At 41.5% G+C, this 25,477-nt stretch overlaps 1 protein-coding gene across 1 annotated transcript in view; it reads right to left on the bottom strand.

Moving 5' to 3' along the window:
- GHITM (growth hormone inducible transmembrane protein) overlaps positions 1-18,755 on the bottom strand; it is a 48,222-nt gene extending 29,467 nt beyond the window's left edge. The window contains exon 1 of the mRNA XM_032115640.1: positions 18,737-18,755. The gene's annotated coding sequence lies outside the window, so the exon portion shown is untranslated. The remainder of the gene's footprint in view (positions 1-18,736) is intronic.
- Between the last annotated feature and the right edge of the window lie 6,722 nt (positions 18,756-25,477).

Here is a 25,477-nt window from a genome sequence, read left to right as displayed (position 1 = left end):
CCCAAGGAAAGCAGTAGATGCTTTTTTATATTCAGATGACATTTTTCAAGCCTATCCATAGTGTTCCTGCTCTGGCCACAAATCAGTGGCTGCTTATGAGCATTTTGACAATTCTGCCAAATGTAGTAATGCCAGTGGTGGTGGGCAGTACAAAAGAAAAATCGAGTTGTGTGATGTCAGCGAGCCAGCTAATGCTGAGCTCCACAACAGTCAGCGGGAAGAACTTGTAAGTGGTGTGTGTGAATACAAACGTCAAAGATACCTCATTTGTGTGCAAACTGCAGCCTGACACACTAAAGGATGTATGACCTTTAACTCCCTGCAATACCTGTCAGCCAGCTGTGCTAGGGAGGAATCTACATGCAGTGGCTGTGATATGTTGAATCTCTTTTCAGGTCATCCAGGGTTTGTATCTTTTATTCTAAATGTTAGAAAATGAATTGACTACAACCACAGCACTCATGTAAAAGCAACATATCTGATATGAGTGATACAGATAACAACACATTTCATCAAAAGATCCCAGGGGTAGCATGCATCTTATTCACAATAGTTCCAGCTCTGCAAAAAATTCTTGTTTAAATTTATACACAAGCTGCTCCACTGAAATCTAATCATATGCATAAACCCTCTCAATCAGGGACTTGAACAAGAATTATGTTTGTCTCTGCTGATAACAAGACTCTCTGTAGGGTGAAATACAAAAAGAAACCTTGTTAACTCCTTGAATTCCTTGAAAAATTTTGGATGTCAGACCCATGTTTTGTCCAAATCAAAAGGACCATACTCTGTCTGAAAATGCTCCAAGATATTTAATGACACAAGATATGCAGGATTTTCTGCATCTGAGAAGATGAGTATTCTTCTGGGGAAGTCTGAGCTTTTAAGTGAACTTCTCAGCTGGATAACTAATGCTTTAGTGAAGCCAGAAAAAAACCCACAATACAAACGAGGCATAAGAATGGGAGTAAGAATGCCTGATGTCCCGAGAGACCCCAATTTCATACCATAAAAACACCCAGAGACCTCAGAGACACTACCTAACTACGTAACATGCCACAATGAAATTCAATAACCCCGCCTTCCTCCAGGCTGTTTTACTAAACTGCTGGGTTTCAGTGCCTGTACAGGTGAATACAGAAGCAAAAGAAAATATTTTATTTTATTCAAGAAGAGTAACTGCTCTTGTAAACGTATACTAAATGAAAAAGCTTTAAATCTCATTCTCATATAGACTGTCAGATATCACTGATTGCCAAGTCATGATCCCATCAAAAATATGTATCTAAAACACACCACAAATGTGAGAGCAGTCTAAACCTGACTGCATAGCCTGTCTCACAATTGAGATGTGGAGAATTTCACCAGTCTAGAATTTCGGTTTTGGTCAACATCTCCTATCAGCAGGAGAGGACAAATTTCAAGAGTTGATTTTAAATGTTAACCCTCTTCATGCTCAGATCTAGCAAATGCCACATGGAGTCAGACACACTGACTACACAATGGTCTCCAATAGAAAAAGTGAGAAGTGGTGAAAAGTAAACTCAGATCTAATTGTCCCTGAAGTTTAGGGAAGTTCCAAACCTATATCTGGATTCAGATGTGACCTTATACCAACATCACACCAAAGTAAAACTTAACAGGGGATTTGTATGTTGATTGCTTTGAAAAATTATCAACATGGAGGTCTGCTTTCAATTTCTTTGTAGCAATGGCTACCTTTATTGAGCTTCTAAAAACCCATACTTCTAAATATACAAAATAATAAACATGATAAAAACATTACTAATGTGCATCCTTTTCCCCTTCCCAAGTGTGCCCCTTACAACAGTTTGCAAGCAGTGTGGAAATATTTGTATGGTTGTTTGAACATGCTATAGTGAAGCAGCATAAATCCCATACAGCAAACCTGAGATGCAGTGTGCCCTCCTGTTCCACTCACCCAGAGAGAGGGGTGTTCTTACCCACCTTATAATTCAGTTGAGGTGATGCCTCTTAAATACACACTCCCTCCAAGGCAGTCATTTATCTGTGCTATCAGGTAACTGCTTATTTTGAGCTGTTAATGACAATACAGTTGTCTGCCAAGTGTACTAAAGCTCCTTCCTTCTGTACCAGTGGAATTCAGCAAATCAAATCTAGAGGAAGAGATCTAACCTCTAATGGTCTTTAGGGGAAACCTTTTCCTGTCTTTCCTGAACCAGTAAAAGAGCCCAAGCTGTGCTATTTGGCAGCTTAACCTCAGAGAATGTGCAAAGTAAAGAAATCTCTGAAAAACAAGTTCCAACAAATACCACTGCTAAATCCTCTTCACTTGAAATAAGTCTTAAGTAGCAAATCCAGCCTCTACTTCAGGCTGCATACACTATAAAAAACAACCCAACCTGATGTGAGAATCTTGAAACATCATGAAATGAAAAACTGTGTCAATATTTCACTGGAAGTCTAGACTTATTTTAATGTCACTTAAGAGGTATTTTTAAAATACTGGGATTTAGGTGGTGAGAGAATAAATGGACCGTATTTTAATGTCCCCACCTATCTAGCTGCATTTCAGAAAGTTAAACTGTACTATTTTACGCTCATGACTTTATAATCCTGTGTTTCCATGAACTCAAAAGTCTCTTGTGTCCTTGAAAGAGATAACGCTTGCTTTTCACTCAGCCAGTGATGTGGACACACTCAGCAAACACTCAAACCTGTTTGTGTGGCACTGCCAGGCTGCTGCCCTCTCCATGCATGTACAGTGCAGACACTCACAAACCACTTGGGACAGAGCTGCTGCTCAGCTCAGCCCCACCCTGGCAAACAGGAGATGCCAGAGCTGCCCCCACACCTCTGGCTCATTCAGGGAGTCCCCTCAGCAATCAGGAACCAGGCATATGAAGACCACTCTGGCTCTCCAGTCCTCTTTCCCAGCCTGATACCTTCCCTACAAGGTGTGCTTTATGCTCCAATTACTGATGAAAGCCATCTATGCTAGATGGGCCCCAGAAGCCCCAAGGTTGATGGCCAACATGCTGGCTCTGTCTTCAACAGCTCTAGTCTCTGCCAGCACAATGCAGAACCATGGAATCTCTATTCTCCCAGCACCTCTACTCTCAGGAGAATCAGGTTCCTTCCCCTTCATCTTGCTAGGGAAGATGGGAGAAGCCAAAAGCTGGCAGCATCCTACCAGAAAGACCCCAGTGTTCATGGAGGCACTGCTGAACAAGTCTTATAGGTCCATGGAAGCAGAAGTAGATCCTTCCACCTCCACCTCGATGCTGGAAGATCCATTTCTCCCTCTGCTTTACCCTTGGAATCATTTATCCCAGTCCACTTTGCCCAGCAGAGCCTGTCCTCTCACTGCTCTGTTGTGGCACTTCCCAATCAAATACGAGTGCCTTCAGAAGCCTGAGTGCCACAGAGGATCAGGCCTGCCACATTTTGGTTTCCCATCCTGCAAAGTCCTTTACATTTTTCTGCATTTAATAATCTGCATACCATGCTCCACTTTCAGACTTAAATCGTTCTGATTCCTTCCATTCAATTGACAAGATGAGGGGTTCTTTTTCTTAAATATATACTTTAACAAAACCTATATGGAATATGCTCACTTGTTTCAGTGATCTGGAAAATGTGCTTTGTCTTTCTTCTAGAGAACATGCACATTTCAGATTTCCCTTAAGCTTTTGAATGATTTCTGATCTTGATGGTTTTACTTTGTCGGCCCAGCTGATACCAACCAGATGAGAGAAACAATTTGAGAGTGGCTTTTGCCCAGGAGGTAGCAGAGAAGAAAACCAGCAATAAAATTCTGGTAATTTCTCATTTCATTGTAAAGACATGTTGTGGAGATTTGCATATTCTGCCTGTGAAGGAAACAGAGCTATAATCATATGATATGGCAAGAAAGGCTTGAAATGCTGTTTGAGACTTAAGGTGTGAATCCTTATTAAGCAAACCTTTCGTATGAGGAATGCTCAAAGGAAAAGCATCATTTCAGGCATCTTGCTCAGTAACCTGAGCAATTCTCAGAAATACCATAAAGACTGGCATACTGAGCAGAAGTTTATGTGTGAGGTGTGTGTACACTACAGAGAACATGCACGTGGCCTATCAGTTTAGCCCACAATACTGGTAGATAAAAGGCTGGTTCCTGTAGGGCACACGGCATGCTGAGAGCTGCTTTCAGCATTTCACACAGCCCCATCTCTGCATCCATCAGCTGGCCTCAGAGTGGAAGGGAAGATGAGAAATGAATTAGAAAGATACAGCTTGTAATGGCTGAGTCATAACACTAAATGCCTCTAACTCAAGCTAACAGGGTCATTTAGAAGGGATGACTTGCTGTGCATCTGCTGAAGAAGAGAGGAAATTCTGGGTACTTAACATTTTAGAATAAAACTCAGAGTTTCCCTTCAGCTGCATTTAGTGTCTGAACAAACTCCAGGGCACAAACTCCATCCAGTGCCAATTTAATATAGGCCTCTATTTGCAGAGACTCATTAACGTTGTGCACAACTGCTTTAAAAAAAGGTTAAAGTCTTGGCAGAAAGCAGCAATACCAACTATTGATTCAACTCTAGAAACTCTCCAGCACTTATATTGAGTCTTACCACTTGGGGAATCATTGAGGCACTTAGCAGAGGTTTAAGCAGACACCAAAGCACAGAGCCACAGCCAGTGGCACAGAAGGGCTGCAGGCACAGGCAGGTCAGCATCATGTCCCTGCAGTCACCACAGTGTCCCTTGCTGTGCCAGCTGATGCAGTCTGCAGGGGCAAAGCTGCTGGCATCCCAGCTAACTGCTCTCCAGCAAATCAAATCTGCTTATATACTTTCCTTAACTGCATGCTTTAGCTCTTTTTAAAAAACAGAGCTTTAAAAATGAGACACCACCCTTCTGTACTAGAATAAGCTTATACTAGGCCTTATTCTATACTAGAATACTATGTATTTTTTCTCTTGTAATTCCTTTGGATGTGAGGTTTTCACTGTTTCTCCCTTTGTAGATACTTGGGCTCATTTAAAAAAAACCCAACCATAAAATATACAGAAAAGTAAGTACTGAAAGTGTGTTCTGTTTATTCGTAACATCAGTGGCTTTAGAAACAGGTTGAAAGAAACTCAGGAAAAGCCTTCAATTCAATTAGAAATTATCCAGTAACAGCAGAAAACAAAAAATGTGGACCTAGAGAGGCACAGGCATTGTACAAGGTTTGATCAATTGCTGGGCTTGATGGCCCAGGCTCACCTTTAATTACCTGCATCTCATTTGCTTCAGACTTATAATGTGTATTAGAGACCTCAACATTATTCCACACAGATTAAGAGCAGACATTATTTTGTAAGAAGTTAATGAAACACCCTTGGGGATGTGATTTGGTATGAAATGCTTTTCATCTCCCAATGTTCTCAAAGCATTTTACTATTCAAATGTACTGATACAGATAGCTCACACTCTCACTGCTCTGCTGTAACCAGCTGAGGAATGGACAGCAAGAAACACTTAATTGTTCCTGCTTAACCCTACATAAATATTTAGAAAAATATACCTCTTGAAATGTACCTCTCTCCATTGAAATGGGATGGGGAATGTAGGTGGAAAGAATTAAATTACCAGAGTTGAAATTTGGGGGGGGAGTACATCTCACTTTCTGGGGGTTTGATAACATTCATCTGCTCTAAGTGGTGCCCTGCATACGGCACATACAGCAAGCAGTCTGAAATCACTGCCTCTCCTGAAGAGATTCTTACAGCAGGAAGACTGGTTTCTGATTAACACAACTTAGCTTGATGTCCTTAATTATCCAAGGGGCATGGGAGGACCACTGCAGGCCTCAATCCTTTACTTTCAGGGCAGAGGAGATGGTACGAGAGCTGTGTGCCCTGTCTGCTTCCTGGCGCTCCCATTGCAAAGTCCCAGTGAAACAGCTCCTTAACAGGAGCCATGAAAGCTCAGACATGGAAAGCCCTGATGGCTGAAGGGTTCTCAGAGATGCAGAACTATGTTCTCAAGCTGAGGCACAGCACAGTACCTCGTCCGATGCCTGGAGATACCCAAGAGTGTCACTACAAAATTCGCCAGCTATATTAATTACTTTTATATTTATGGCCCCCACCCCCAAAAAACTCTTAACTGGAAACAGTGGCAGGCAGTGAGTTAAACCTACATTATTTATTGTGCTAGAATAATTGAAGAACAATGATGATGCAAAGGATCTTGAAAGATCACCAGGTTTAAGTTCCTGCCCCCAAACAGACTCAACTGAATCTTACAGCATTTTTGGTGAAAAATAATCTAAATTCTTCTTAAAGCCTTTTATTCCTGGTGAGACCACCTACCCAAAGAAGTCTGTTTCATCATTCTCACTGTCAGAAAGCATTTCTTCCTCTCAAATGAAAATCTTGTTCTCCTGTCCGCTGCAAAAATGCAAATGCATGTATGAAGTGCATCCAGTTTGGACTAATGCTTCCTTTAGAAGACTGGAAGAAATAGGTGTTGTCTGGCATTGCATTTAGGGAGAGGGGCAAGAAAAGATGGTATTGGGAAGAGAAAGGCAGACAGCTGAAGCATCAGGCAAAAATAAAAGCTATTCATGAAGGATGTTTTGTAGAGTGAATGAATGCAGATTTGATGAGGTTCATAAGTAACATCCTGCAGGGTCAGCAGGGAAACCCTAATTAGGCAGGATGGCCTTCCTCATTATTAGAGTTATATGCTTGATTAAAGAGGTACAATTCTTCCTCATACTGCAGGAGGCCAACAGGAAGCCTGCTGCATACATCCAACCCGTGTTTCCCTGTCCCTTGCACACACAGGCACATCCCAAGTGCTGCTGTGCAGCCTCTCTTACCCGTGTGTATCCTCATGCATGCACAGACGTGCTGCAGGACACCTCCACCTCCCTCCTCTCTTTTCCCACAAGGTGCTGCTTATCATGTGCCTGGGTTCAGAAGAAAGCAGAGATCTTGCCCTCCTCTAGATGATGAAGAGGCTGTTGAGCATGCAGTGGTAAGTTGACAAACGGGGGAAAACCAGAGTAATAGTTGTATGCAAATTAATAGCTCCCACTGTTTCATAACACACGTCTCCCAGCAGATGCCACAGGTAATTATGCAAGTGAGGGTAGTGCTTCTCGGAGCACTCATAAAACACAGCTTTTATCTGGCTGCTTCCAGCCCATGTCTGGTAATGTATAAATAATGTTAACAGCATCCACACAGACGGTCAAAGATTGGATGTGCACTGGGTATATGCATACCTGATGAAATACAGATTTTGCTGCAAACTTGAGATATATTAGAAGAGGGGGAAAAAAAAAGGCCCTTAAATGCACCTACCAAGGTGCTACCTATAAGTTACAAGAACTTCTTTTTAGATAAGAAAAGCTGGGTATTTAAGGACTTTCTGAGTGTCCCTTTAGGCAAGCAGCCTTCAGACTGATTGAAGATAGGTTATGAATATGGGGAGGCAGCTGCTTGACATGGGTCTGGCTCCATACAGCAAGCTGACAGCTTCATATCCCAGGACACTTCAGCAATGCGACAGCTGTGATACGCAGGGAGCTCACTGTACAACAGTGTAGTTAACAGGAAAATCCTCTGTGAGTGGGGCCAACATTATTGTAAAGATTCCTGTCAGTGTGATTAGGAAAATAAGCAAGAGATCAAAATTAATTTTTGCTGCATTTTGTTTCCCACACTCTCTTCTCATTCTTCCACATGTGCTTTGTACGTGTTCCAGCCATACTGAGTTACTCCATGAATGTGCATAAGCGTAAGCTTATCCCATTTTCTTGCCCACAGATCATAAACACAGTCATGCAACTGAGAATGCACCCAGTGTATTGTGAATACCATCTAAAAATGTGGTGACAAAATGGAGAAACAGAGCAGTTTTGAGGAAGGCATACAACAAGAGCATGTCTGTGGAGGAGCTAAAACACAACTGTAAAAACATGAACCACTGATATTTCCCAAGGATAGTCACAATGGAGGGGCTGCTACAGCTACTTTGTTAGCTTTGCTTTTGTTGTTCAAGCCTGTCAAAATGAGAACAGTACCTGAGAGGAGCAATTCTGCAAAGCAGGAGAACATCTTTTTGCAAGTGAATCCCATTTGTGAAGATGGCTTTAGGTGCACTGAAAAAAATCCCATTGTAGTTTATCGACAAATGTATGCAGTATAGCATGCTCACAGTGGCTACAAAACTGAGAGAAATTCGATTATCTATAAATAATTCCTCATTATGTGTCAACGTGAGGAAGTACAGACAGATATGTGAGCTGAATAGAGGAAGGAGATCAAAGGAGCTGAGCTAAATATTCAAATGCAACAGTTTGATAGAGCAAGGGAACAGACAATCAAAAAACTACCCACAGTAATTGCTGATCCACAGAATTGATGGTGGTTATACAGTTTTACTGTTATTTTCCTGATGCTAAAAATGCTGGGTTTTAATCTGAAGTTGAAACATTGCACTGCTTTCCACCACTTTTTCAAATTTTTCTGTGGAAAGCTGTTTTGTGATGCAGCTTGTATCAATTTATATAGAAATACTGAAGAGTTATTGCAATTCTATCTTACGAAATATCAAGCTGTTTTGCCACTGAACAAAGGAAAAAAAAAATCTTAAAATGGGAAATATTTTACTAACATCTATCCATAATGCTTTGTAAATAAAAACATGCCATTTGGCATATCATCAGTTTGTGTTAGTACACCGTCACTGTCACAAACCAGAAAAAACAATCTAACTGGGAAAAAACCCCTCCCAAACATCAAAATAAGAAAGAATGCACATTCTAAAGTAAGATTTACTAAAAAAACCCCTCACCCTTTTGAAGTTTCTCTTTCACATGTATTTCTCCATAATAGAAGAAAAAAATGCACATTTTAACTGCCAGCATTTCATGCCTCAGCAATTCTTAACCTGGTTGGCTTTCAGAAACAAAGCCGTAAGAACTGTAGGAAGAACAGGCTTTAATTGTTGTTTTACTTTAAAAAAATTATAGTCTACTGTATTTCTTAGTATCAAATTCCTAAAAAGCACTTACCCTATCACATGGCTTTCTATAAAATTATTCACAGAATTACACAGCCACAAATACCAATATACTGAGGAGCTTAAATTTTATGTTGTGGCACAAACATTTTCTAAAAGAACTTTCTAAAATAGGTTTTTACAGTATTATACCCATGATCAATACCCAGGCAATTCTGTAGTTCAATTTTTTAGCAGAAGTGATCCAATAATTGAATATCCTAAAGCACATTGTGAATGGTAAGCTTTTAAGGGTGGACTAAACCCAGGGACAGTTTGTATTTATTCCAGTAGGAACTAGTAAGTGCATCATAATTTCAAATTACTTAAACCCAGGAAAACTGTGTAATGTCCATCTTCTGTGATTCAGCAGATCAGAGAAAATATTAAGAACCTCCCCCTGGGACTTACATCTGTGGATGTGCTCCTTGTAGAAGTGACATGAGGATGCCCTAGTTACTGATCTCTCAGCTACCAATAGTTTTGGCCCACAGTCTGGTTTTGTCTTGGCAGAAATCAGTAGGAACCTGTTGTTTCTTTAAAAAACCTCCCCATGGAATGCTGGAAATCGAAAGGTTCTCAATCTAGGTCCTAACAGCCCTCAGTGTCCAACCCTGCCCTTAGGGGCGAGCAGCAGCAGTAGAGTCCCTTAGCACTGAGCTCCTCTGGGATGTAGCAAGTTCATGAATCCCCAGAAGTCCCCGAGGAGCAGCAGCTCTGAACCTCACTGGGAGTACAATAAAGTGAGAAGCTTTATGCTTTGCATGCAGGATTTGAATTTCCAGGGCTGCTTCTTTGGCTCCTTGATAGCCCTTAAATTCAGCAGGAAGCTGTTGCCTGTGTAACCCTGCTCTCCAGGACTTTGGATGGCAGTTTCTCTCAGGCTGTGTTGAAATTAAATAGTAATAGAAAAGTAATCTCTGAAAGTGAATACCAGCTCGAGTTAGAAAAGCCCTTGCCAAAATATGCTCTCAGAGCAGGCATAGCACATATATTATTGAAAAGCTTTGTTTCTATATGGCATGCCAAGTTGGCAGAAATGCATATTTGAAATTTAGAAGTGATTGCTAGGGAGCTAGTCAAGAAGAAGGAACTAGAGAGGAAGGAATTAATAGTATTTGTTTCTCCCAAAGAATAAATCTGGAGCTAGTTTGCTTTTTTATGACAATCTTACATTATTCATCTTTCTAGGTCAGAAAATAGGAATAAATTTTATGTGACACTCTCTTGTAATCCAGTGGTACAAAATGGACTCTCACAGAAAGCTGCAGTATTTTACTCTGCTGTCCTGGCACGTAGGGAGATACATTTTAGGGCCCTTTGTGGTTTGTGTGCTGATATTGTGCCTGGCAAGATCCCTGTGTCTTCTTGAGAAGGGGAAAAATAAGACAGCACAAAAATGATACAGGAGTAAAACTAAGTAACACAGACTCTGCATCAAGGATATTATTTCCCTAGGGAAAACTGGGATGATTTTTCATCCTCTTTGGATTCTGTCATATTTTTCAAAGTATCTGTTTAGCCATAGAAGTGACTTAAAGGACAAGCACTAAGGCTATCAGAACGCACTGCAGCAAATTCTCATCCGCTGCTGAGGGAATGAGGGGACTGAAGTAGGGCTGAAACAGCTGTAATTAAAAAAAAAAAAAACCACCACCAAACCAACACTTTTATAATAATAATAAAGAAAAAAACAAATGAGCAGCATCTGATTACTACAGAGAAGTCACTGATTTAGGTGAAAAAAATTTCTGAGAAACTTCACCTGCTACCCTCCAAAGCTTTTGTTATTGTTATTCCTCCTTTCTATACAAGGAGAAATAAAATTAGGCAGCCTTTTCTACCTCACAGAAATAACTTGTTGCTCAGATTTCAAGAACTGATAATGCTTTTTTACTTAAGATGACCACAGCCAGATATCATTCCCACACTTTATCACCATGCATGACATCAAATTCTGCAAGACTAAATCCAGGTTACTGGCTCTGGAGAATTAGTGGCAGTTGTCTACATGTTCACACTGTATGCAGAATGTGGGAGAGCATTAGCAACGTGCTAGGTTAGGTAATGAATATTAAGATATTTCTGCAACATCCCACAAAAAGCCTACAGCATCACCAGGATCTAAACCCAGGTATGCAAGTCTGTGTCAAAACCAAAAAAAAATTCAAGTGAAGTTAACTCCTTTCACCACTGTCCAAGGAAGATTCATTTCATGCTGATATAGTTTCACCACAGAAGGTCAGATACATTTTGAGCTAATTAAAGAGCGAGTTGTTGCACAGGATTCAGATGTATAAAAGTAGTTGGGTGTATGTTTTCAATATAATTCTCAGTACATGCCAGGAAGACATGCCATCAGTACCCTGTCTTTCCACTCTATGGATCCACAGAAGTGAGATAAGTAAGTTCCCAGCTCAGGCATAAAATATCACTTGAATTCATTACTGGCTATGCCTGAAGAGTCTGCCAAGAGGTAAGTATTAGGCTAAAAGTTATAGGACATACTAAATCCAACACAGGATTCAACTTGTCTGACAAGTACTGTAGTAGCACTGTAGTGATCTGACTTTAGATGAGGCTCTTCACCAGAAATTGAACACAAAAAGCAATTTGTCCATGAAAGAAACAGTCACTATTTGCAAAATTGCTTAAAGAAAGCTCTGTCACTGAGGTCACTGATGCCTGACCTCACCACAGCAGGTGTTTATCTTACAACAGCAGTATCAGGATTTTTTTTTTGTTTTAGCAAGTGTAAGTCCATTTAGCTTTTGGTAGTGAGTATCCAAAACAATATACAAAGCTTCTTCACATATCAGTTTGCTTTAAATATTTGTAAAATTCTGATTTTATAAAGAGGGTGACAGGTCACCACAGCACTTAAATAAATTAATAAATAAAATAGCAATGATAAAAAGCACTGCCTGGTTCCACACCTCCAGAACTGCATGAATTACATGATTCCCATGTCAAATGGAAGGAAGAATTAAAACTGGACCCACAAAATCTCCAGTAAAGAGCTGGCTGAAACCCAAACACTTATGAATTTTATGGCCTGAGGATTATTCACCCAATTACACTTCCAATTTTTGACACACGAACGGCAGAGCTCAAGAACATGAGCCAGAAATTTTGGCAGTGCTGTGGCAGTTTGTCCTCTCTCCCCAGCTGATCAAGTTCTGCTTGTCTTGAATCAGGCTGGAGAGAGCAGCTCTGTCCCCCTGTGCACCTGAAGAAACAGACAAGCAAAATATTAAACAGCTACAGATGCTGAAAGAAAAGGAACTGTTCAGTCAGCTCTTCAGGGTTTTTTCAAAGCCTTGCTTGTAGGACAAAACTGATGAGAATATCTGAAGATTATTAAAAAAAAATTAAAAAAAGGAAAAGAAAATTTGTCTGATAGGAGCACAGCTAAAGCTTAATCTATTTATGTAACAAAACAGAGGCAAACTGCTGTTAATATGCTAGAGAGGCACAGAAATTTCTGCTAATCTATTAACAGGGGACAAGCTGCTCTTCTGGAACAGCGAGGGCTGACATCAAACTGCCAGTCTGGCAACCCTTTTTACTCAAATCCCTCACATCCCTCTAAGACAGGCACTCATCACTGTTGGTGCTCCCAAATGGCTGACACACCAGAGCAGACCACATCCTATTTCCCTGTTTTCTTTTCAAGCTACAGCACAAAACTTCTCACTCACAGTCAGTGCAGTCAGTGCATGGGGCACGGTTTCATCACAGCAGGAAAAGCTATTCCCTACCAGGCTGGTTGAGAGAGGGCACGGAAGGGTTACGTTGGTTGGTAGGAGTTGGTGCTTAGTGCCAGAGGTGCCTGGATGAGGCTGCCTGGTCCAGCCTCCCCATATTAATGGGGAGCTCCCCAGCTCAGTGGCTGCCTTGTTTTGTCCTATTCAAGTAGGCAATGCCAGCTAAGTTCACAGCACAGATTCAGCATTCAGCAGGGGAAAAGGCAAAGCCCTACGAGTTTCTACCAATGGAGTAAAACCACAGCACTGCTCTGCACCAGAGCAGCATCCTTTCCATGGGGAAACCAAACCAAACTAAAGAAATCTCCTCTTTTTAAACAAATTACACTCAAAGACTGGGCTTAATGTTAAAAGTTTTTAAAGTGCTGAGGCTCCAGGTCACAACGTTCCCTTTTCCTATGAGCAAAGTACCTTGGGAGAGCACAGAGTTTTATTGCAATTTCCATATCTCCATTCATGATCAAAAGAATAAAAAGGAGAAAGAAAAGGGATTTATTTCCCCATTACCTTAGACTGTCCCATACTGCAGGCACTGAGTCCATTCCTTCCAACAGCAGTGTACTTCCTCAGTGCTTTTCTAATGAGCAGGAAAAAGAGAATTGCAGAAGGACTGTCTCCTAGCCAGGTTTACCAAGTCCAGGCAAATCCATCAAGATATCTGTCAATTCCCAACATGTTCCCTGCACTGCAGCTCCTCCAGAGTGGAAGATAACAGCCAGCAGGAAGATCTAAATGTTTTCAATGTCATTCTTTAGGCCTACAAGATGCAAAAAATCTTGGTGAGAATCTGTCCATGTGTCTTTGTCAAAGACATAAGCAAGGGCACTTTCCAAAGGACTGTTCTGAATGTTCTGTCAACACGCCAGAGGTCACGATGAGAAAGGAGAAAGGGAGAAGCCACAGAAGAACCAGCTGTCACACAGACTGCAGTAGCCTTAATGTGGGGAATAAAAGGGAGGCCCTTGTCACAAGTTATCCCCTCTGCCACTTCCATAGCCATACTTTGTAGGTGTGCTCCCTAACTGTGTGACTTAATTAGCAACTCTGCAAAGTACACATTAAGGGGTCTGACTGTCAGGTGTTGTGCTGTGACTCCACAGCTGTGCAGTACAGAACAGCCAGGAAACATAGACAGAGCCATGTTCTCCTACAGAAATTAAAGCATATCAATAGCTTTCTTCCCAGCATCTTTTGCAGCTGACATCCCCAATCTAAGTGCTGCCATCTGTTAACCATGTTGCATCAAAGTTCTCTTGAAGGAGGCTAAAAGAACTAAACCAAATTGTACTCAAAATAGAATAATAGATACTGAAAGGAGACCATTGCGGTGCACTGGCATCCTATATCCAAGGGACTTCATTTTCAGAGTGATGTCAATGAGCAAGGGGCTGCTATGCAACTGTTCATCTTGGCAAACCCTCAAAGTGTTTCTGGTCTCATGCTCTGCATTGTTCCAGTAAGACGTTTACCTGTGTTGCCCCTGCTGAACTACATTCTTACATTTGATATGCTGCTCCACTTTTACAACATGTGCCCTGGGAGTACTTGAAAAGAGTAGATGGCCACCAAATTCAAAGCAAGGTCTAATCTGCAATTCTCCTGGGAAAAAGTGAATGGTTATCTCCCCCCTTCTATTCTCCCCTCTCTCCCACCAAGCTTTCTACTAAACACAATTACATGCAGCATTTGACAACAGAGCTGATAAATTATGTGCTGCTTGAATTGAAAATGTGAAGGATAATAGGGATAAATATCAATGCATTCACAGATGACACAAACACATTTCATTACTTTCAAGGCTTTTTGGTTGTGCTCAGGAATGACTTGCATGAACTAATTCCTCAGTGCATCGTCTTAAAAAATTCTCTAGAGAATAAATGGACTATGCCCAAGACATAGATGACAGACAAGAGTAAAAGCAATGAAAACCCCAAAGTCCCAAAGGGAAAATATCTTAGGGACATGAAAATCTCTCAACTGAGAAATTTAGTTGAGAATTCTCCAGTTGCACTAAAACTGGAAATTGAGTTTGGATTTCAGAAAACTACAATTTATTCCCCTCTGACTGATATTTATGTGCTGCTGGAAATACTTTCTTATGACTTACCCATAATAATTACAGGTGAACACTTCTGCAACAAGAAGAGTTTTATTGTTGGCTTCCATTAAACACAGAAGTCAAGCCATCTAAAAGTTGTGGTGGACTGCTTTCTCTTGTTCCACCACTGTTTTTGAGGGAAATAGCAATTTGGGCAATGCAGAACCTGTAGTTAAATACTCTAATGTAGCTCTGTTATCATTCTCCAGTAGTAAACCAGTAAGCTTCCCAGAAATCCTTTCAGTGTAAAAACCAGACAGAAATCTCAATTTAGATGTGGGTGTTGCTAATGGAAAACACATCCTATCAGAGAGAATGCTCCAAGATCAAACCTCTGAATTCAGACTGAGGGGTATATCGGGTTTTGTCACTGCTTTGAGCTTGGTTTAGACTGCTGCACATTTCTTCCTACTTTCCTGTGTGAAGAGCCCAGAACATTACTACGCAGGCTCTCACAGATGTCCTGTGTAATTCTCAATTGTGTTAACCTTTAAAATTTAAGGGTATCAAAGAGCAGCTTTCAGTTGCTGGCTCTAGATACCTCCTGCATCTCTAAGAAATGGAACAGCAACCTGCCTAAGCACAACATTGCATTGACAGACCAGTAAGTTGTGGCTTTTCAGGATACTCTCTGCATGCAATCCACGAGGATACACATTCAGGACTGCTTTTAGAAAGTTAAACAGCCCAGGGAGGCAGCAGTGGGATGCTGCCATCAGAAAAAAAGAAAAAGACTGTGTGGTTGGCAGGACAGTTTCCATTTTCCCCCCGTGTCTGAAGTTCCTGCTTGCAACTGTTCTAGTGCCATGTAGGGGAAACACGTACCCAGCAGGGGATGGAAAGAGGTACGGAGAGAGAACCACAAAGTCAACCATCTGTCCTGAAGCCTCTCAGATGGAAATACATGTGCTCTCTCCTTATGCTTCTCTTGCTCTCTCACGACATTGCTGTCATGGCTCTTGATCCCTCTCTAGGCTTTCTGATCACCTGGAGCACATCAGGGCCTCCCCAGGCTTTGGGGGCCTGATGTGTACCCAGGTATGTTTTGCTGCCACTTCTCCCCAGCTTCCCTCAGCTGCAGGAACAGGCTGCACAACTCCTGAAAGAGAAGCTGCTCTTCACCATGAATCACCCAGAGGCAGGAAAACAGCTGCAACTACAGAGAAGTTGCATACATCCTGTATTTTTAACAGGATTCAGTACAGGTACCCTTTAGGCCAAGGACCATGGAGTTATTTTCTTGTGGTTTGGTCTTCAAGTGGGAACACAGGACTGCCTGGCAAGAAACTGCATCGCAGAATCCTTTTAGGGATGAGAATTGGCTTCAAAAGGAACAACCATCACAAGTGCTTGATTTCACAGATACAACTAATCCTGCTGGCAGATTTTCTTTTCACAAGCTGCACTTACTGGGCTGACTCTCCTCAGCAAGGAGGCACCAGCTTAGTGTTTGTCAGCAAGGTGCATCTGCAGGGAAGCACCGGGGGCTTGGCCTCGCCTGACTCACCATGGCCTGGCAGTGGCCAAAACTGGAGAGCACCCATGGAAAACCTGGTCCATGGAAACTGCCTGCAGTTATTCCTCAGGGCCCCTCAGCAAAGCCAGAGCCACGCAGCCAGGCTCTGCTCAGTGTGGCAACAATTTATGCCATGAAATTCCCAGCAACTCTGAACATACTGCAGTGCAACTGGGGGATGGGGAGGAACTCTGTGCCTCGCTGAACAGCTCGGAGAAACGGGAGCCAAAATCAGAGCCGAGCCAAATGGTTCCCTTCTCTGCAACTCATGACAAGCAAATATTTTGAGGTCAGGAAAAACCAAGCTTTTGCTGTCTAGAGGCAACCAGTTGCTTTCTATAAATGTGTCATTTTGTATTGAGTCCTGTGCAAATTGGAATGAGGCAATTCCAGACATCTTAAAGAAAAATGGAAGCATCAAAAGAAATTATATACCCCTACTAGCTATGTGCTGATCCAAATTAAACCATATTTATCTCTTTGAGAGTGAAAAATGTATTATTTGTACCATTTATTTATCACATAAAAATACCATGAGGTATATTTATGGCACAAATTCTTTAATTTTGAATAAATGAAAAATATTCATAGTTTTAGAGATAGAGCTGAGCAGCATAATAAGGCATTACAGTACACTTTTCACCTGTTGACATCTCTTTTTAAGGCTAGAAATTAAAATGTTGAAAATAGAAGGCATCGATATTCTTGAAGATTATATCCAAAAGGCTCAGTAACTGTATGTAAGTGGAAAATTAATGTCATAATGAACATAAAAATCTCACATTTCTAGAGGAAAAAGCTTGGAAAGCAAATGATGTGCATGTGTTCATTACAACTTAATTAGCACAGCCTGATATTAAGGACCAGCAGTAATGCTGAATGTAAATTGAAGGGTATATCTATACTTATATGTCTATATATCTATATATATCTCTCAAGTAATTGCCAATGTGATAAGTGTTGAAATAAAGACTGCTGAAATGCTCCTGGGATTTAAATGAAGGAGTAATATCTTCATTTTAAATCTTGCTTCAAAATAACTTTTGCTATTTATTTCTGAGAAAAAAAAATCTAAACATAAGTTTGATTTAAATCTTTCCTTAAATTTCCAGTTTTTCTTTACTGAGCTAGGGATGGGAAGAGAAAGGAGGACATTTTCTGGCAGTTTCTGTATTTCTCACTTGTATTTATTAAGAAGCGAAAGGCACCTCAGTGTTCATAGGTACGATGTGCAATTAAAAGTTGTTTAATGCAGGGAATAAATTATAGATTATTTGAAGTAGGTGACACCCCACAGATGTAAAGGAAGGTAATGATCCACACTGACAAGCCTGCAATAAATCTCTTCTAACCAATGCAGAGGGCAGCAGTACAAACCATATCACCAGAAACCTTGTCCCCAGGAGTTCTGCAGCTCAGCTGTGCCGACCAAGACCACCTGCCTGTCCCTCAGCAGTTGGATCTCAGGGCTGCTGAAACTCCCCGTGCACACAGACACTTTCATTTTGACTTTGGTTTACATCTGTAAGCAAGTGAGAATTTTTCTTCTGTATTGTTCCCCACTCTGTGATAAGGGTTATTTAATCCTTATTCAGTAAATACACTGCACAATATTTGTCTGATAAATGTCAAATAGAAATGACAAGAAACTAAATGACAAAACAATCCCCCTCTGTTGTTTTGCATTAACATTCTCACTGCAAATCAGACGTCAGACAATGAAGAAATAACCACAAAGTCTTAAACAAAGCTCATGCCCATCAAAATCTCAACAGGCACTTCTTTTCCAGACTCTATACGCAGCCAGTTACCTGATTCACCTTGCTGGTCTGCTCTAGGATGTTTTGATGCCATTTCAAGATTTTACTGGAGCTGGCAGTAACCTACTGCCAATGCAAGTGACCCCAGAGAGAGCTATGGTCAAAACATGGAGAAGTAAAGAGTAGTTTTGGCTCTTATGAGTTAAGTAACATAGTCTGGCAGAGAGATGGTGGTAGAACTCCAACAAGGAAGATCAGAACACAATTATGCACGGCCAGAAACGTATTCAGTAATAATCCATCATGCTGTCTCTGGCTGCTTTACATGCAGAAAGCTCATCTGCTTTAATCTTCCCAGTTTCCAGACCCACACAGAGCATCATATATTATGCAAAAAGGTACTCTGGGTGGCACTATCGAGCTCACCATTGCAGTAGCTCCATTGTTGAAAGGGGGTTTTTTGTGTTTCCCAAACCCTCCCTCAACCAAGTCTATGCTAGGCATCCCCTTTCAGAAAAACATTTTAAAGTATTTCTGTCTCAAAGGAGAGGTTCTTGCTACTCACTGTTTCTCCTCATATCCTGCAGCCACACAGAGATCCTTGTTCCCTCTTGCTCACACACACGCCTGTGTCCATCACTGCCTTTCCTCCTGTGCTGCAGACCCGGTGAGATCCTTCAGTGCAGAAAAGTAACCAGCAGGATGCAGACCTTTTCATTCCCTCCCACTTCAACGATTTAGTAAATTCACCCTGGGATAGCTTTTTTCTGTTTGTTTGTTTTTAAATCAATTTGTACTGGACACAGTGCATGTGTGGTAGAGAAAAACAGTGTCCTTCAGCAGCATTCAGGGAGTTTTCACCACTGAACAAAAAGCATTTTCTGCAAGCAAGTGTTCTGGATAGCACTCTGTGCTAAAAGGAGGGGCTGGAGAAAGACAGCCTGGGCTCATTACAGGCTTCTCTCTCAGCTAACTCCTGCAGCTGCTGCTGCAGAGGTCAGGGACAAATGCCTGTCTGCTCACAGCAGCCTTGGGGACAGATCCTCACGTCTGTGGACTAAATCCACAGTTCTCTAAGAGCACAAGGCATTGCACCATGCTATACCGGGTGAGGAGCTGGCCTTAGCTCTTGCTTCTTTTTGTTGTGAGCCACATGCGTTTATCTGACATAACCCTAAAATTGCTTGTGAGAGCAGAGTGCGGCTTCATTTACTTACACAGTGTTGTCTCAGACTTTGAAGGAGAGGAGAGGAATCAGTGCCTGACTCCTCACAGGCTCGAGTCATTTCTGCCTGTGCAGAAGGGCTGTGAACTCGCCCGTGGGTGCCAGTGAACCAATCTTCCTCAGTGGAAGTGCCTTGCCAGGGGCCAGCACAGCAGCACGGAGCTGGCTCAGGCTCCCCCCTGCCTCCTCTGACAAGGACAGCCCGACTCAGGAGCTGACTTTTCTGGTTGTTGTTGTATTAGCCGGGAGCTAAAGGCTCCCGAGGGACTGTTTATAGAAAGTGCTTTTGAATCTCTGCTTCAGCATAGATAGCTCCCATTTAAAACTGAAGATGGACCTTTTATCAAAAGATGTGACAGGCTTTCTTAAGGGTAACTGTCACAGGTGGAGGTATAAAAAGAAGAAAAACCTCGTTTTCTCTATTGTTTCAGTTTTCCTGTAAGTTTACCAAGCATTTAGAGGGTGAAATAATGTCAGATACATCTGTCTTTGGCGTTTTTAGGTATGTATCACCTTGGCATCTAAGTGCTCAGGCAATATGTGATAACATCCCGAAATACTTCCACCTCCTCAAGCTTCTCTCTCATTTTTCTTTTATTTAAACTCAAATGAGTTCAAGTAACTTCTGATTTTGCATTTATCTAGATCAGAAGTACAGAAGAAAAATAGACTTCTATAATTTAAAACTGGTAATAACAGTACAAGTAAAATTAAAATCTCTAAATCAGGATGAGTCCTGAATTAAGAACAGGGAATAAATGATCATAATTTTCTGAGTATAAGAAGATATTTCAAATGATCACATCACTGTTACTTTTCTTGTGTATCCTCTGGTCATGGAAGGGAGTATCTCAAAGCCTAGTTGTCCTTAAAATTATACCCAACAATAAGTCTACCTGCACATAAGGATCAAATGTCAGTATAAAATCACTACCAAAAGGGTTATTGTGCCTGAGGAGCCACTTGACTCCTAAGCAAAAAGAAAAACTAACAAGCTGCCAGAACAAATTCAGCCCCACCATGGCCACAACAAATCAAAATCCCAGCAAATATAGCTGAGATAAGAGCATCTAGTAGAGAACTAAGTTCCATAGACCCAAAACCTCTGTTTCACGAATGCAGAACAGACTGTAGCTTGTGCTTTAATAGAGATGGAGATTTCTCTGATACTGCAAAGATGACTGTCATTCAAAAGGAGAGCAGAGCATCTTCAGCTAGTCCTGTGCAGGTGAACACATGCAAACTCTTGCAGCTCACTGGATGCTGTGTGGAGACTCAGTTGGATATATCACCCTAAATTAGGTGTTCTGCTAATGCAACCTGACTCAGAGTATGGATCAAGCCTGCTCGCCTCAAACACACACTGAGCAGCTTAAAGCAGCCAAAACCCCAATAGCCCAGATATGAACATGCCTTTGAAACCTGAAGTGCTTGAGTTTTAAACTCAGCCTACTAGAACAGAAATGACACTTGGCACCACCTTTGATTTTCATCCAAACCAGCCTGAAACACACAGATTTCAATCAGGGTTTTGAAATGGAATTGTCCTTTAGCAACTGAGTTAGCTACATACCATACACATGTAATCACTGGGGTAGGGACATCCCCTGGTAGGTGTCTGCTTACTGTAGGTCCTTTCCTGACATATTTACTGTGACTTTTTCTTCATTAAATTCTACCATCTCCCATTTCTCAGCTGTTACTGCACAATTTGTCTGGCTTAATCCTCCTTCCCATGCTTGACAAAATGGCTGCCTTGCAGAAAGCATATAAAAAGTCATGTGTTTGTGATGCTGGTAACATCTTTATTTCAAAGTTAGTCTTTAGTCAAAGAAGTGTAGGTATCCTAGTAAGCTTTAACCTCAGTTATTTATTTCTGTGTCTTGCTTAAAGCTTTTAGCCTTGGTTTATTTGCAGATCAAGTGCTTCAGTAAACTCAGAGTACCACCTGGGCGAGGAAATAAGAAGAAATTGACTTCTTCAGAGTCCCCAGTTCAGTTGCATTGCTGTTTCCCTCTTCCCAGGGACCACATCTGCTTATGGGCTGACTCAGTCCCTACCCTCTGGGCAGAGCACTTGGCTGTGTAACAGCTGCACAACTACAAGGTACAAGTGAAACCCAAGACTGGAGTTACAGAACTAAACTTCTTATTAAAAAAATACATCACTTAACAACACCTTCTGCACAGAGGAGGCAAACTGTTTCAGTTTTCAAAGAAAGTTAAATTCCACACAGAATGATTAGAATTCAGCCCTCCAGATCTCAGAGACAAGCCAACTCATGTGCCACCCAGTGTCACAGGACAGCTGCAAAGCACTGGCTGAACCAGGGAGTGGGGAAAGGGAGTCAGGGATTTTAGACTCAAACAATCAATGCTGATTGCTCATTCTGCCAATAAACTCACTAACAATGTGCAACAGCAAAAGCCCAAGTTAACTTTAGGTTAATTATGAATATAGCATGAAAAAGACGTACATTTGGATGTACTGTACAAATGGGAAAACAGAGATACTGGAGTGGGCATGGGTGGTCTCCCCCTATATAAATGATACATCATAAGACCCCAATTTCAGTGCTCAAAGAGAAAGATGTAATTCCTTTAAAAGGTGTTAGATGACACTAAACCAGAAACCTAGTCCACCTCAAAACTTCAACTGTTTCTCCCCAAGGAGACAATCAGACATGAAAACCTCAAGGAGAGTGCCATAAGCACCCCTCAAATGAGCAGAAAGCGATGATATTAGTAAGAGAGTGTAATGTTATAATGAGTGCAAATTTAAAAATTGTAAGGCCAATGCATGAGCGTTTCTCTTTCAGAAGGGATCTCTCCATCTTTGTTCCCTCAAACACAGGGAAAACCAGTGATTTCTCATCAATATTTGTCTGTGGTATACTCTGTGTTTGTCTGGCCTGACAGCTCATGTGGAAAAAACCCTGAGGTGGACAAAGGGTTACTTCGGTAACGTGTTTGTATTATACTCGGTTTAATATGGGCCATTTTCTTAATTTTAAGAAAAAAGGCATGGATTAAAATATGTGAGTGTAGTGAGGAAACAGTTAATTTATGCTCCACCTCCACTGTATTCACTCAAGGCCTGGACTGCCATGTTGCCACCTTTCAGTCAGTTCTCATCACAAGGTGCATACCCTGCCTTAGATGTTTCATCTCTGGGAAAACATTTCCATCATGATAGGGGGAAATACAAAGTGAGTGTTAATAAAAACCCTGGTCAGTGTGGAGCACATGATGTTATGTCCTGTATCACAGAAAGTGAAAAGTACTTTCAGTACTTTTAGTGAAAATAACAGCCCCAAGGCTGTTATTAGCCTTCATTTTACTATTCCATATATTTATGATTTAACTAAGGTACTTCTCCTTTAGAGGTTAGGGCAAGTGAGATCAAAAGAAACCTAAACAGCACCAGAAGATCAGTAACCTTTGCATCTTTCCAGACAGCAGTAAAAGTCATACATATAGTGAAAAAACTAAACAAGCTGCAAGAACTTTTATGTTCAACTAAACGAAGGACTAGATGCATTATTCTTCTAGCTAGGTCATAAGTACATGCTATTTTACACCCTATCTGGTACACAGTTGGAGTTTGCCCTCCTCTAGGAAAAGGAGTCAAGTATCTTCTGTGTCTTGCACTATTTGTGCTGAAGGGGTCAGATGTTAAACCACTCATGCTGGAGCACTGGCTGCTTGAAGTACATTCATTATGGATATCATCTTGCCAGTGGCTAGGACTTGATAAAGGTCAGTTGACCTTCCTGAGAATACTTCAAGCAGCAGAGGCAGAAAAGAGAAACAAACCCACACAAATTCACAATTCTTTTACTAGAGCCATTTGTCAGGAGATACAATAGAGTTTGTTGGGAGGAAATGTTTCCCCTGCAGAAACTCTCAGACTCAAAGCTCTAGGAAAGCACTGTTCTGGCAAAGGATGGTTGTTTACAAAGCATTACTACCAGGCAAAGACTGCATAGGGATGTAAGGATGTATGTGTGAAATCTACTTACTACCTGGCACGGCACAAGAACCTGAGGAGAATGCCTGCGTGAGTTGAGCTCTCAGTAACAGAAGAGGGGGTGCAGCTTGCTCATCATTCTGGTAACAAAATCAGTCTTCTCTGCCTACACTTGTCCAGAGCCTGCCAAGATCAGTGCAGAGACTCCCACTGACTGGGCGAGGCTGGAACCCATGGATCCAAATGAGCATTGCACTTCAGGAGGTGCATCATTTCATGCTATGAATGCAGTATAAACAGCAAAATAAAAATCACTAACAGAGTTTGGAAACAATTGCTTTTATGCAGCAGCACGTGCCCATACCAGAATGCTTCAAGCTCTGCTTAGATGCATTCCTGGTGTCTTTATACCAAAGTGAGTTTAATTCTGTCACTGTGGCATTTGGATGTCTTGCTGAAGAGCTGAGTTTAAAGAGAGCTCACTATCTGCTGAGAACAATGTGCTTCTTATGTAAGCAGAGATTTTTGTAAAGGAAGTCTTGCTTTTTCTGCAAACAGATATTCACATGCCCATCTGCACAAAAATCCAACCACATTATGGATGGGGAAGGCAAAGGGATGTACAGCTGTGGCACCACATCTGGATACATGTGCTGCAACAGACATACAAGAGGAGGGAGGAAACCCCTCAAAGTTTCTGGAAATCTGTCCTGAACTAGCAAGAGCATTCTCTCCAGCATTGGAGACTGCATATACAAACCCAGGTAGGCAATAACGCAAAGAAGTGTCTAAGAAAAAATCAGGGGCATTTCCTAATTGTCAGTGAGATATCCAGGAACCGTGAGAGTCTTTCCTATTTGACATGTCTCTTGATCATCTCCACCTTCTAGCTCTTTGTTGTGGAAAAGCTAAACTACAGTTTGGTCACTGAAGGATGACAGAGATCCAAACTATCATAATAGGAAAACACACATTACAATAGCAGCAGCAGCAGCAGACTGGTTATTGCTCTCATTGTCACATGAAGTTGAGCACTCCTCCAGCATTGAAACAAAATGTTCATTCTTTACCAGGAATTCTGTATGAAATCCTCACTGTCTTTTCCTTTTTCTGTGTATGTTGAGAGAAACTCATCAATGGTTTCAATTAAAAATCACTTCGTTTGGGAGGGCAAAGACTTAAAAACTCTCTTCCATTTTGCCTTATTCACTGGGGCCAGGTTTCACTCGGTTCCAAATAACAGAGCACAGTGGAGCATTTTTAAGTGTTCTCTACCTTTTATAAATAAATCTGACAGCATTAGAGATAATCCACAGTCCCTCGAGGGTGAGATCAATGCACAGTTGCATGTTTGTATGAGTGTACACCTACCATTAGTCTGAAAAAATCAGAATCTACTGACATAATAGGTATTTGTGATCAAGGCAGAATAAAGCTTTCTACCCAGTTTCTAAATTTTTCTGTCACCGTTAATCATCTCTGTTTGGAACAGTGTTTCTTGTTTACTATCAAACAAGTGCCTGTAGACAGGCTGAGTATTTCTCTCAGTGCTACAGTACACTCATCCCAGGATTCAAACCTGAACTGTGAGAGAGATGCTCTTCTCCCTTCTCTCTCCCTCAAAGTCTTACAAATGTGCCTTTTGTAAAGCTGTCTTTCCATGACACAGACCAGCAGGGCTCACCTAAGGACCCTATCTAAGGGTCTCCTCTTTCCTTGACACAGGCTTGAATTAACGAGCAGCACCCCCCTGCCCTGAGCAAGCACAATTAATCAGCATCTCTGGATGTTGCCAACACCTGCTCAGGTGCACTGCTAGGGTCACAGCTCTGCTCTGCATCCTGAAGGCAAGAGAGCAAAGCACAGGGCGTTACTCTGGTGAAAGCCCTGCCATTTGTCACCCTGCTCCTTGCAGGTGTTGTGCTGAAGGTATCCATCTTCCTGCTTGCACTAAACTGAGCTGACAAACAGCACACCTCTGAGAGCTGGAAGAGGACAGGGAAAGGCTAAAACTGAAACAGAGTGCAGCTGATGGTATAATGGCAGCTCTCTGGCAGATGCCTTTGGAGGTTAATTACCTTTCTAAAGAGTAACAATTCATCTTTTCACCCA

This window comes from Corvus moneduloides, chromosome 8 (genome assembly GCF_009650955.1).
Source record: "Corvus moneduloides isolate bCorMon1 chromosome 8, bCorMon1.pri, whole genome shotgun sequence".
Classification (NCBI taxonomy): Eukaryota; Metazoa; Chordata; class Aves; order Passeriformes; family Corvidae; genus Corvus; species Corvus moneduloides.
This window is presented reverse-complemented; position numbering and strand designations above follow the sequence as displayed.